The sequence below is a fragment of the Myotis myotis genome, unplaced genomic scaffold (assembly GCF_014108235.1).
Source record: "Myotis myotis isolate mMyoMyo1 unplaced genomic scaffold, mMyoMyo1.p scaffold_m19_p_2, whole genome shotgun sequence".
Taxonomy (NCBI): domain Eukaryota; kingdom Metazoa; phylum Chordata; class Mammalia; order Chiroptera; family Vespertilionidae; genus Myotis; species Myotis myotis.
Window position 1 is genome coordinate 97188489 of NW_023416324.1, and position 11307 is coordinate 97199795.

Sequence of the window (11307 nt, forward strand, 5' to 3'; positions counted from 1 at the left end):
CTGCGAGAAGCAGGTGTGTAGAAATGTTTTTTCTGATGGTGGAGGTGCCTGTGGTATTCATGTTCGTGCACTTCTACATTTAGAGAAAACATTACAATGGATGAGCAGGTCCAAGGTTGTTCTAATTTTAAGAAATGCTGGTATTCTGTCAGAGAAATTTTGCAGCAATAGAACAACTAGAGTCTTTTTATTTTTAACTAAATTGGGCTGAAACAATGAATCTCTTGAATTTGGTATAGCTCTTACGCTCATGACTTTTAGAAAGTAAATTTCACTTTTCTCAGAATTTTAAGGACAAGAACTATACATTCACATGTGTGTTTTGTTTGTTTGTTTGTTTCCTTGTCTGTTTGTTTTTACTGATTCTCATGTTGCCATTAGGTCCTACTGGGAATTGGATGGCGTATTTGTCTTCTCTCCTATCTAATTTAAAATGTTCAAATATCAAAGGGTGAACACGATGCTTTAAGCACTTTTGGTTACAGAAAAATGTGTCTGCTTGAAGCCCACCATTAAGACATTTTTAGCACCAGAATAATTAATGTTTTTGCTGGGACACACATCCCATGTTGCTTCTGGCTGCAAGTTCTGATTGGATGTAAAGAGAAGAGGATTTTATTAGCTGTTCACCTTAGATATTATTATTTAATTGCTACAAACCAAATAAGGTACTTGTGGCTGAATATGATTGCCTGGATTGTTTTTCCTCTTTTTTTGACCCATCAGGTTGATTGCTAGCAAAATAAAAATGATTGCATTTGAGTTTCTTTAACAGTAGATGTGCTTAGGTCATGAAGGTTATAAGCTTACATCATCAGATTCTCTTCTTGGCTCTGCCTCTGATTCTGGAATTACTAATCACTTTACTGGAACAGACTCTTCCCTGGGTAAATCATACCATGATGACTCCATTTCTTAGTTCCAGAAGAAATTATCCATCACAGCTTGTTTCTTGTTGGTTTTGTTGAGCAAGGTCAAAATAGGGTCCAAACAAAGGCTGAGCAAGACTGAATTCTTGATCATTCTCCAGGTTACAAATTATTTTATTGAAACTGTCATTTCTATTTACTTTTCTATATTAAACCTTGGTTCATAACATTACCTCAGCAGCACATGGAGAGAACACTTCGGAAGTGAAATGAGTTATTATAAAGCCAGATTCCACAGTGTATGCTGTAGAAAGAGGTGTGGGAAATATACTGTCTTACCTAGGTCTCTCTCCAGAGAAAGTTCTGTATAAAGAAGGCTTTGTGGGCTATCAGTTCATATTTGTGAATATTTTATTCTTTGTCTAAAGCTACTTGTGCATATAACAGTATATTTAGGTGATACTATTACAGTTCAAAAGTGATTTTAAGATTTTTTAAAAATGTTTAAAAATGTTTTATTGTTGATGCTATTACAGATGTCCCCATCCCCCTCACCCCCTTTACCCTCCTCTACCCAGCCTCTGCCCTCCCCTCCAGTGGCCTTCACCACACTGTTGTCTTGTGTTCATGGGCTATGCATGTATGCTCTTTGGCTAATTTCTTTACCTCCTTTTATCCAGTGCCTCTCCCCAACCTACCCCTCCCCTCTGACCTTTGTCAGTCTGTTCCATGTGTCCATGCCTCTGGTTCTATTTTGTTTGGCAGTTTATTTTGCTCATTAGATTCTATATATCAGTGAGAACATATGGTATTTGTCTTTCTCTGACTGGCTTATTTCGCTTAGCATAATAATTTTGTTTCTTAAGTATTTATAGTACTTCTGGTTTATGAGAGCCAAGGTTTGATTTCATTTTGTTTTTTTCTAAAGGTGGTAGTAGGTAAAAAATATGACAAGGGTGATGATGGTTGATTTTTGTTATGATGCTCATTTTTATCTATAAATAAAGTTAAAACAGCTTACTTAGTCATGACAATTAATCAGTTTGCTTTATATGGCTAATTCTAAAGTTCTATTTGCTTAAGTTGGCCTATCTCCTCAGACTCAAGAAGAGTTTCAACTCATTCAGCCTAATAGTTTCTATCTACACTAATAAAAGAGAAACATGGTAATTGGCGTACGACCGCTATCCTTCCCATTGGCTAATCAGGACAATATGCAAATTAACTGTCAGCCAAGATGGCGACCGGCAGCCAGGCAGCTTGAAGCTAACATGAGGCTTGCTTGCTTCAGTGACGGAGGAAACCAACATTCCCCGCCTGCAGCTACAGGCCTCTGAGCTGGCAGTTTAAAAAACATTGTAACAAATACAGACGTTAAACAAAACTCCAAAAACCAGCTTTCAGCTAGCCGGGATCTCAGAGCTGGAGGTGATACAGAGTTTCGAGAACTGAAACAAACCAGATACCTGCTTTCAGGAGTGGAGGCCTAAGAGCTGGAGCCTCAGACCTAAAGCTGGCACAGAATAAAAAAAAAAAAAAAGAAAGAAAGGAGCAGTTGGGAGCTTCAGTCCCAGCCTGAAAACAGCCCTCAGCCCCTCACCCAGACTGGCCAGGCACCCCAGTGGGGACCCCCACCCTGAAGGGTGTGTGACCAGCTGCAAACAGCCATCATCCCCTCATCCAGGCTGGCCAGGCACCCCAGTGGGGACCCCCACCCTGATAAGGACACCCTTCAGGGCAAACCAGCCGGCCCCCACCCATGCACCAGGCCTCTATCCTACATAGTAAAAGGGTAATATGCCTCCCGGCACTCGGATCAGCATGACAAGGGGCAGCACCCAAACCCCCTGATCGCCCTGCGGCTCTGTGTGTGACAGTGGGTGGGGCCACAACCTCCCTATCTGCCCTGCTCTGTTCGTGACAGGGGAAGGCGCCCCAACCCCCTGATCAGCCCTGCTCTGTGTGTGACAGGGGGCAGTGTGCCAACTCCCCTTTCGGCCCTACTCTGTGAGTGACAGGGGGGAGCTCCCCAACCCCCTGATGGGCCCTGCTCTGTGCATTACAGGGGGCAGCGCCCCAACCCCCTGATTGGCCCTGCTCTGTGTGTGACAGGGGTGGCGCCACAACCTCCCCATTGACTCTGCCTTGAGTGTGACAGGGGGTGGTGCCCCAACCCCCCAATCGGCCCTACCCTGAGCGTGACTGAGGGTCACATCACAACCTCCCAATCCACCCTGCTCTGTGCATGACAGGGGGCGGTGCCCCCACTCCCCAATTGGCCCTGCTCTGAGCCCAACCAGGGGCTGCACCTACGGATTGGGCCTGCCCTCTGCCACCCGGGAGCAGGCCTAAGCTAGCAGGTCGTTATCTCCCAAGGGGTCCCAGACTGCGAGAGGGCACAGGCAGGGCTGAGGGACCCCCCCCCCCCCCCGAGTGCACAAATTTTTGTGCACCGGGTCTCTAGTTAGTTTAATGAGATAAAGTTGACACTAGAAGACATACATGGATAAAAAAGAGCTGTCTCATTCTTTTCTGTTTTCTGAAAGAGTTTCAGTAGAATTAGCATTATTTTGACTCAAATCTTGGGTAAAATTTAATTAGTGATGCCATCTGAGCCTTTTTTATAGAAATGCTTTAATTGTAAATGATTCCTTTAATAGATATAAAGCTATTTTGTTTTTTATTAAGTTCTGGCAGTTTGTGCCTTTTTAAATGTTATTTAACATTTTTTATTCTTTTTTTTCCTTTATTGATTAAGGTATTACATATGTGTCCTTAACCCTTCATTGCCCCCCACCTCACTCCCGTTCATGCCCTCACCCCTTTGGTGTTTATGTCCATTGGTTATGCTTATATGCCTTTGGTTTATCTCTCCCCCTTACCCTCACCCTCCCTAGATTCCCTCTGAGATTTAATGGTCTGATCAATGCTTCTCTGTCTCTGGATCTGTTTTTGTGTCTTTCAAACTATTTATCTATTTTAACTAGATTTTAAAATTTATTAGCATAAATTTCTTGATAATGTTCTCTTATTATCCTTACCTATACCTATAAATCCTGATTTATTCCTGATAGTGATAATTTATATTTTATCTCTATCTCTATTTTCCCTTTTTGGTCAGTTTTACTAGGAGTTTATTAATTTTGTTGATTTTTTTTCAACTAACTAGCTTTTGAATTTTTTGCTTTGTTTTTATCAATTGGCTATTTCTAATTACATCAATTTTTTGTATCTTTACTAGAGGCCTGGTGCACAAAAGTTTGTGCACTCGGCGGGGAGGGAGATCCCTCAGCCCGGCCTGTGCCCTCTTGCAGTCTGGGACCCCTCAGGGTATGACCACCTGCTGGCTTAGGCCCACTCCCTGGGGAATTGGGCCTAAGATGGCAATCAGACATCCCTCTGGCAGCCCGGCAGCCCTCGGGGGATGTCCACTTGCCAGTGGGGAGCAGGCCTAAACTGCAGTCAGACATCCTTAGTGCAGCTGAGGAGGCAGGAGAGGCTCCCATCACCACCGCTGTACTGCCAGCCATCAGCCTGGCTTGTGGCTGAGCAGAGTTCCTCCCATGTGAGAACACCCTGACCACCAGAGGGCAGCTCCTGCATTGAGCGTCTGACCCCTGGTGGTCAGTGTGTGTCATAGTGACCAGTCATTCCCAGTCCTTCTGCTGTTAGGGTCAGTTTGCATATTACGCTTTTACTATTTAGGATAGAGGCCTGGTGCACGGGTGGGGGCTGGCTGGTTTGCCCTGAAGCGTGTCCCGGATCAGGGTGGGGGTCCTGCTTGGGTGCCTGTCCAGCCTGGGTGAGGGGATGATGGTTGTTTGCAGCTGGTCACACCCCCTTCAGGGTGGGGGTCCCCACTGGTGTGCCTGGCCAGTCTGTGTGAGGGGCTGAGTGCCGTTTTCAGGCTGGCGGGTGACTGAAGCTCCCAACCTCTCCTTTTTTTCTGTTTTTTTTTTCTTTTTTTTTTCTTTTTATTCTGGGATTTATTTACCTTCTATGGCTGTCACTGAAGCTGAGAGCCGGCTTTAACTCTGAGGCTCGGCTCCAGCTCTGAGACTTCGGCTGCTGAAAGCAAGTATCTGGGCTTTGTTTAGCTTCTATAATTGAAACACTGCTGCAACTCCAGCTCTGAGGCCCGGCTGGCTTAAAGCAGGTTTCTGGGGATTGTTTAGCTTCTATAATTGCAACATAGTTTCTTAGAGTGCAGCTCAGAGCTGGGCGGAGGCAGGAGGGGAACCTTGGCTTCCTCCATCACTGGAGCAAGCAAGCCTCCTATTTGCTTCAGCTGCCTGGCTGCCGACCGACATCTTGGTTGGCAGTTAATTTGCATATCGCCCTGATTAGCCGATGGGAATCATGTCAGAGGTATGGTTAATTACCATGTTTGTCTATTATTAGGTAGGATTATCTCCTTTTTTCTGTTATTTGGACTTCGCTCTTCTTTATATGTTCCTGAATTGAATATTTACATAATTATTTTTAGATTTTTTTTCTAATATAAGAAATTAAATCTAGAAAGTTCTCTCTAAGCTGCATCTCCAAATTGTGATATATTGTGTGTGAGTCTGAATAATGACCATTAAATATATCCAGGTCCTAATCTTTATAACTTCTCACTGCTACCTGAAGTGGAAAAAGGGGACTTTGAAGATGTGATTAAGTTAAAGACCTTCAGGTTATCTTGGGTTATCTGGATGGGCCCTCTGTGATCACAGGGGCTCTTAGAGGGACACAGAAGTCTTATTAGAAGTGAAAGAAATATGATGATGCAAAGAAAGGAGTGATGCCCTTTAAGGATGAATAAAAGAAACACAAAGGAATACATATGGCCAGTGGAAGCTGAAAAAGGCAAAAATTCTCCCCTTAGAGCTCCAGAAAGAATCAGACATACCGATGCCTTGACTTAAGCCCAGTGAGACTGATTTCAGGCTTCTGCTCTATAGAACCATGAGACAAAAATTCATGTTGATTCTGGACCTTGATGGTTACAATGAAATTCTCTAGTTCAAAGCTACAAAGGGGCAGGCTGATGTAAAGAATATCTTCCTTTTTCTGTCTCTCCCTGTTTTCCGTTTGGCTCATTGGAAATATAAGAAGCTTTACCTGCTCTGATTATGGAGGCTAGATCAATAATTGAAATGAATGAGCTACTGCTAATGTAATAAAGTTAACAGGCAACTTAAATTATTCAATATTGATTCTCAATTTTTGTTATGTTTTACTATTTCCATATGAATGCTTATTTCAAGAGAGTTAATATGGACTTATAGCCAATTCTGACGTGTAGCTTTATACACACACAGATCCACAGACACTCTTGTGTGTGTATATATGTATGCTTTATGTGTACATTTATGCATGTATTTGTATGTGTATACTTATGCATAAATTTGTATGTTATAAACATCTATTATATGTATATGTGTGCTAAAAATATATCTTAATAATAAAAGCATAATATGTTAATTAGACTGGACAGCCGAACAACCTTCCAGATGTCCTTCTGGACGTCCTTTTGGATGACCTGGTGGCCACCATAGCAGGCAGGGGGCCAAGGCAGAAGCAGTTAGGGACAATCAGGCAGACAGGCAGAGTGGTTAGGGGCAATGAAGCAGGCAGGCAGAAATGGTTAGGGGTGATCAGGCAGGCAGAGTGGTTAGGGGCGATGAGGCAGGCAGGCGAGTGGTTAGGGTTGATGAGGCAGGAAGGTGAGTGGTTAAGGGTGATGAGGCAGGCAGGTGAGCAGTTAGGAGTGATCAGGCAGGCAGGTGAGCAGTTAAGGGCAATCAGGCAGGCAGGCAGGGTGGTTAGGAGTCAGCAGTCCCGGATTGCGAGAGGGATGTCTGACTGCTGGTTTAGGACATCCCCCAAGGGGTCCTGGATTGTGAGAGGGTGCAGGTTGGGCTCAGGGACACCCCCATGCACGAATTTTGTGCACCAGGCCTCTAGTATATATACATTTCTTAGTCTTCTATAAACTCCTCAGAGAAGGAGAACAATAATCTGCCTTTTCATGTCTTGAGATGTTTGTTATTGATAAAGACATGTTTCTGCATTTTTTCAGTCAGAAAAAAAAATCAGACTATATTCAATGATAACAAGGAGAAAGATGGGAATGTTGCTTGTTTTTATATTGATCTGGCCATGCACAAGGATTTCTTAGTAACATGATGCAAGAAGGGTATGGGTAGACTTGACGTTATTAGAGGAGGAAAGCTGAAGTAGGGGTCAAGCTAATTGCCCAAAGACTACCAGTTTATTAACTTGCTACAGCAAGATGGCATACAAACCATGAACATCCCAGCAAGGGGAAGGAAGGATGGTTATATTGCAGGGCTGGGATTGTGCTGGGTGATTTGGGGGAAGTTTTAAAGAAGTGAAGATTGAGACCATGGTGCTAAAGGGAGCAGATGCAATTTGATGATAAGGGTATTTTTCTCTACCTCCTTACATTTTCAAAAAGTTTTATTGACATATAATTCATATTATGTACAATTCATCCATGTAAAGTATACCATACAAGATGCCCCACTTCTAATTAGTCTACCTATGTCTTCTCCAGGCCAACAGCATACATTCAGGGCATGTGAAGCTTTCTTTTTTTTCCACTATGAAGCTTTTCTATTCCTCTGACAACTTTTGAGTCTCTGCCAAATGCAAGTGATGGTGACTGACTCCTTTGCTATATCAATATCTGAATAAAGGTTCCTTGTCTGTTCTCATCCAGTTGGTCTTCATTTACTTCCACAACAGATATGTGCATCCATCACTACAATCAATTTCAGAGCATTTTCATAGCCATTAAAAGAAACCCCAGACCCTTCATTATCACCCCCATACCTGCACCTTTCCCTAAGACCTAAGCAACCATGAAAACTACTTTTTGTAGCTACAGATTTCCCCACTATGGTCTTTCTTATGAATAATATCATATCATATGAGGTCTTGTGTCTGGTTTCTTTCACTGGCATAATATTTTGAAGGTTCATTCATGTTGTAACAAATATCAGCACTTTATTTCCCTTTTTATGGCTGAATAGTTTATTTTGCAAACAAACCACATTCTGTTTATGCATTTATCTTTTAGCAGACTTTTGGGTTATTTTCAGCTTGTGGTTGCATGGATAATGCTAACATAAAGATTGGGTTATCTTGATTTTTATTTAGAAACTTGAATGAATAAAGTGGGTCTAGAGTTGTCATTGATAAAGCAGCACGTCACTCATGTGGGCAGGGAGAGAGGAGTGTTTGGTTGCTTTGTGATGGTATAACAACCTTGTTTTGTGTTATGTTCAGATGCATATATGCAGTGGTCCTGTTTTTGTCTTTTTCCATCATTGGGCACACCATGACTTTGTCTGTTTATTGTTAGGAATGTTTATCTTCGCATGGAAGACTAGCTCCTAAGTGCTACCTTTCATGACAGGTTTTCTATTTTCCTTTTGTTCTCAGAGGTAAGTGATCTCTTAAGCATGGTATATAAGGAATAGTTAAAAGAAATATAGGAAAGCATCAGGTCAGATGTTATCTCTAAGAAAGGAGCCTCAACAATTGACTAGAACAATGTCTGAAGCATAATTCATAGAAACCCATATGGTGAAACAATGTAACTATGAAGATACCACCACCACCACCACCAAAGTAATTGAATAAAATGACAATTGAGGAGATAAGGTATCCTGAGACTAGGAAGAAACTAGTATTTACCAGGTGCTTGTCATAAGATAATATGAATCCCATGAGGGAAGAAACCATTTGCGGCAGGAAAACGCTAAGGTGACCTCAATGATTCCCACCAACTGTATTTATTCCTTTGAGTGATCCTGCCCCTTGAGTTTGTGTGGGACCTGTGCCTTGCTTCTAACCAGCAAAATACGGTAAAGGAAATGGGATGTCACATCTGTGATTAAGTTGCATAAGATTGTGACTTTTGTTTTGCTAGTCAACTCTCTCTATTGCCTTCTTGGCTTAGAGAGGGAAGCTGCCATGTTGGCAAAGGCCATGTATCAAGATACTGAGGGTTGCCCGGCCAAAAGTCAGCTAGTCTTGGAGGCCCTTAGGCTAACAGCTTTAGGAGAAGGTAAGTCAATAATCACTTGACTTGGAAGCAGACTCTTCCTCAGTCAGGCCCTCAGAGGACAGCTCTGGATTGTGACCTCATGAGAACACATGTTTCAGATGTGGATACCCTTTACTCCAATTATACTGGCCTTTTTTGAACCACTCCACATTTCCTCCTGCATTTTATAACAGATTTTTACTTAACACCTTATAATATTTAAATAACACCTTACACATTTAAATATTTTAAAAGTCTATGTGAACACATGATAACCATACACTCTGCTGCTCTAAAAGGCAGATGAGATATAAAAAAAGAAAAGTAGTATTTATTTAATAAATATTTCCCTTTAATGTTAAATGTTACAATGGAGTTGAAGGAAGAAAAGCCCAGACTTAGTACTGTTGTGGGATTCTTTCTTTAAAAACGGTTGCTGTTATCTCTTTAGTCACCAGATTTATTCTCTCAAAAGATGTTTGCCAAATACATCAGTACAGAGGCTTTTAAAAAACTTACATTTGGAGACAGCCTAATAAATATTTATGAGGCTGGGCACTTGACTGACATTGAGTTCTGTCTTTGCCCTCTCCACTCACTATTTTTCACTGTTGTTTTCTTCCCCTTCTGATGCTTTACTTGATTGAGCTGAACCAGAAAACTATAAACAATTTATTTTAACATTGGGCAAATTTCACAGTGACAACCTTCCACGGCTTTGTTTGTCTTGCTGTGACTTTGAGTGGAAGGCAGCACTTCCATTTATCAAGTAGAAATGTGACAAAACCTTTGATGATTAAGCTCTGAAAGAGAAAGTGTGATCCATATCGTATGATTGGAGAGAAGGTGCCTCCAAAGTATATTACTAACTTGTGATTTCTGCTTATTAAAATAAGCATCAATGGCTTATACTTCAATCATAAAAGTTCATTTTTGTATATGTTTAAGTGTGATAAAAATAAAAATATTTTGATCACAAAACAATGTTAAATTGAAGCATAATTAATCTCAGAGGGTGCTGAAGAGTGTGTCCTCTGCAGGTGTGGCACTTCCCATAAGTATGGAATTCTTTTAAATTCTTCTTCTCTCCTCTCTTACTGGGCTGTGCATCTATACTATCCTGAAAACAAGTGCTATTGAAACTGACAGGTCTGGAAGCAGATTCCCAAAGGAACCTTGTGTTTCTGCCCTGACAATGAACATTTCCTTTGAATTAACTGCTGTCCATGGCACTCCACTTTGAAGAACCTAATCCATTTGCAGCAGGTGTTAATGTCCACTAGAATATTTCATTACATAGGAATGGAGAGTGAAGTCAGAGTCCTCTGGTTGAATTTCAAAAGGAGAACCTACAAAAAATGCAGGGATGTGATTTTCTTATAGCTCTGAGAATCATTTTTTTCAGTTCTGTAAATTGGAATGAAACAAATCAATCTTGAATGTTAGCCAGCAAAGTGAAGTATTTGCCTTAAAGTTTTAAAGTCAGTTGTAAATGCAGCAACATTTTCTGCCCGAAATTTTTCACAGATGACATCCTGCAAGTGTGTGAGTATGGCTCCAGCATAGATTTTATACATATAATTTACCTGAAAATATAAATATTTCATTGTGACCAGTCACTTTCCTTTGCATTTTTAATCTAAGTCCAGTTTTGCTAGGATTCACCTTAGCCTTGCATATTACCACACCAGCAAATGCACCATCAGAAGCCAAGACTCACAGTGTTTGGGGACAGTGATGGGAGTGCCACTCACACTGGGAAGAATACATGGTGTGTCTTGTTTTCCAAGGACACACTAACTTGCCAACTGATCCTTTGGGGAGGTAGAGCTTATTTGTTTGGTTAATGCTTATAGATTAAAAAGGGTTCCTTTCTTACAGCTAAATTGGTCACTCAATGTTGAATTAACATTTTAATTTTGTTTCTGTGTCTTCAATTCTTGGGCTAAGCCTGCCTTCAGGACCTCCCTCTGGCCTGCCTTCAGTTTATCCGACTGTCACTTTAATGTTGATGAAGAGGTCCTCATGTCACAGTGAGCCCATTCTCCCTGGCTTCCTCCACTGCAGGATATAGCACAGAGGGGAATTTCTAACTCATTAGAAGCAGCCAACTTAATACTGACCCCATCAGTCTAGTCTGTTTTTATATTACAGACACTGTATTAACTTCTACCCCAGAGAGTTTACCTGTATAGTTTTGCTATTGTGTGTGCACCCAGGTGAGGAGTTTCTAAGCTAGTGAGGCAGAACCAGGAAAGCATACAAGCTACCATGGGATGAATAGGAAAGCTTGGGGCACTTCACTAAGAATCCGAAAGTAGAATCAATTTATAACCTGCCAACAGTTATTTAAGAATATACACTCAGCTCACATAG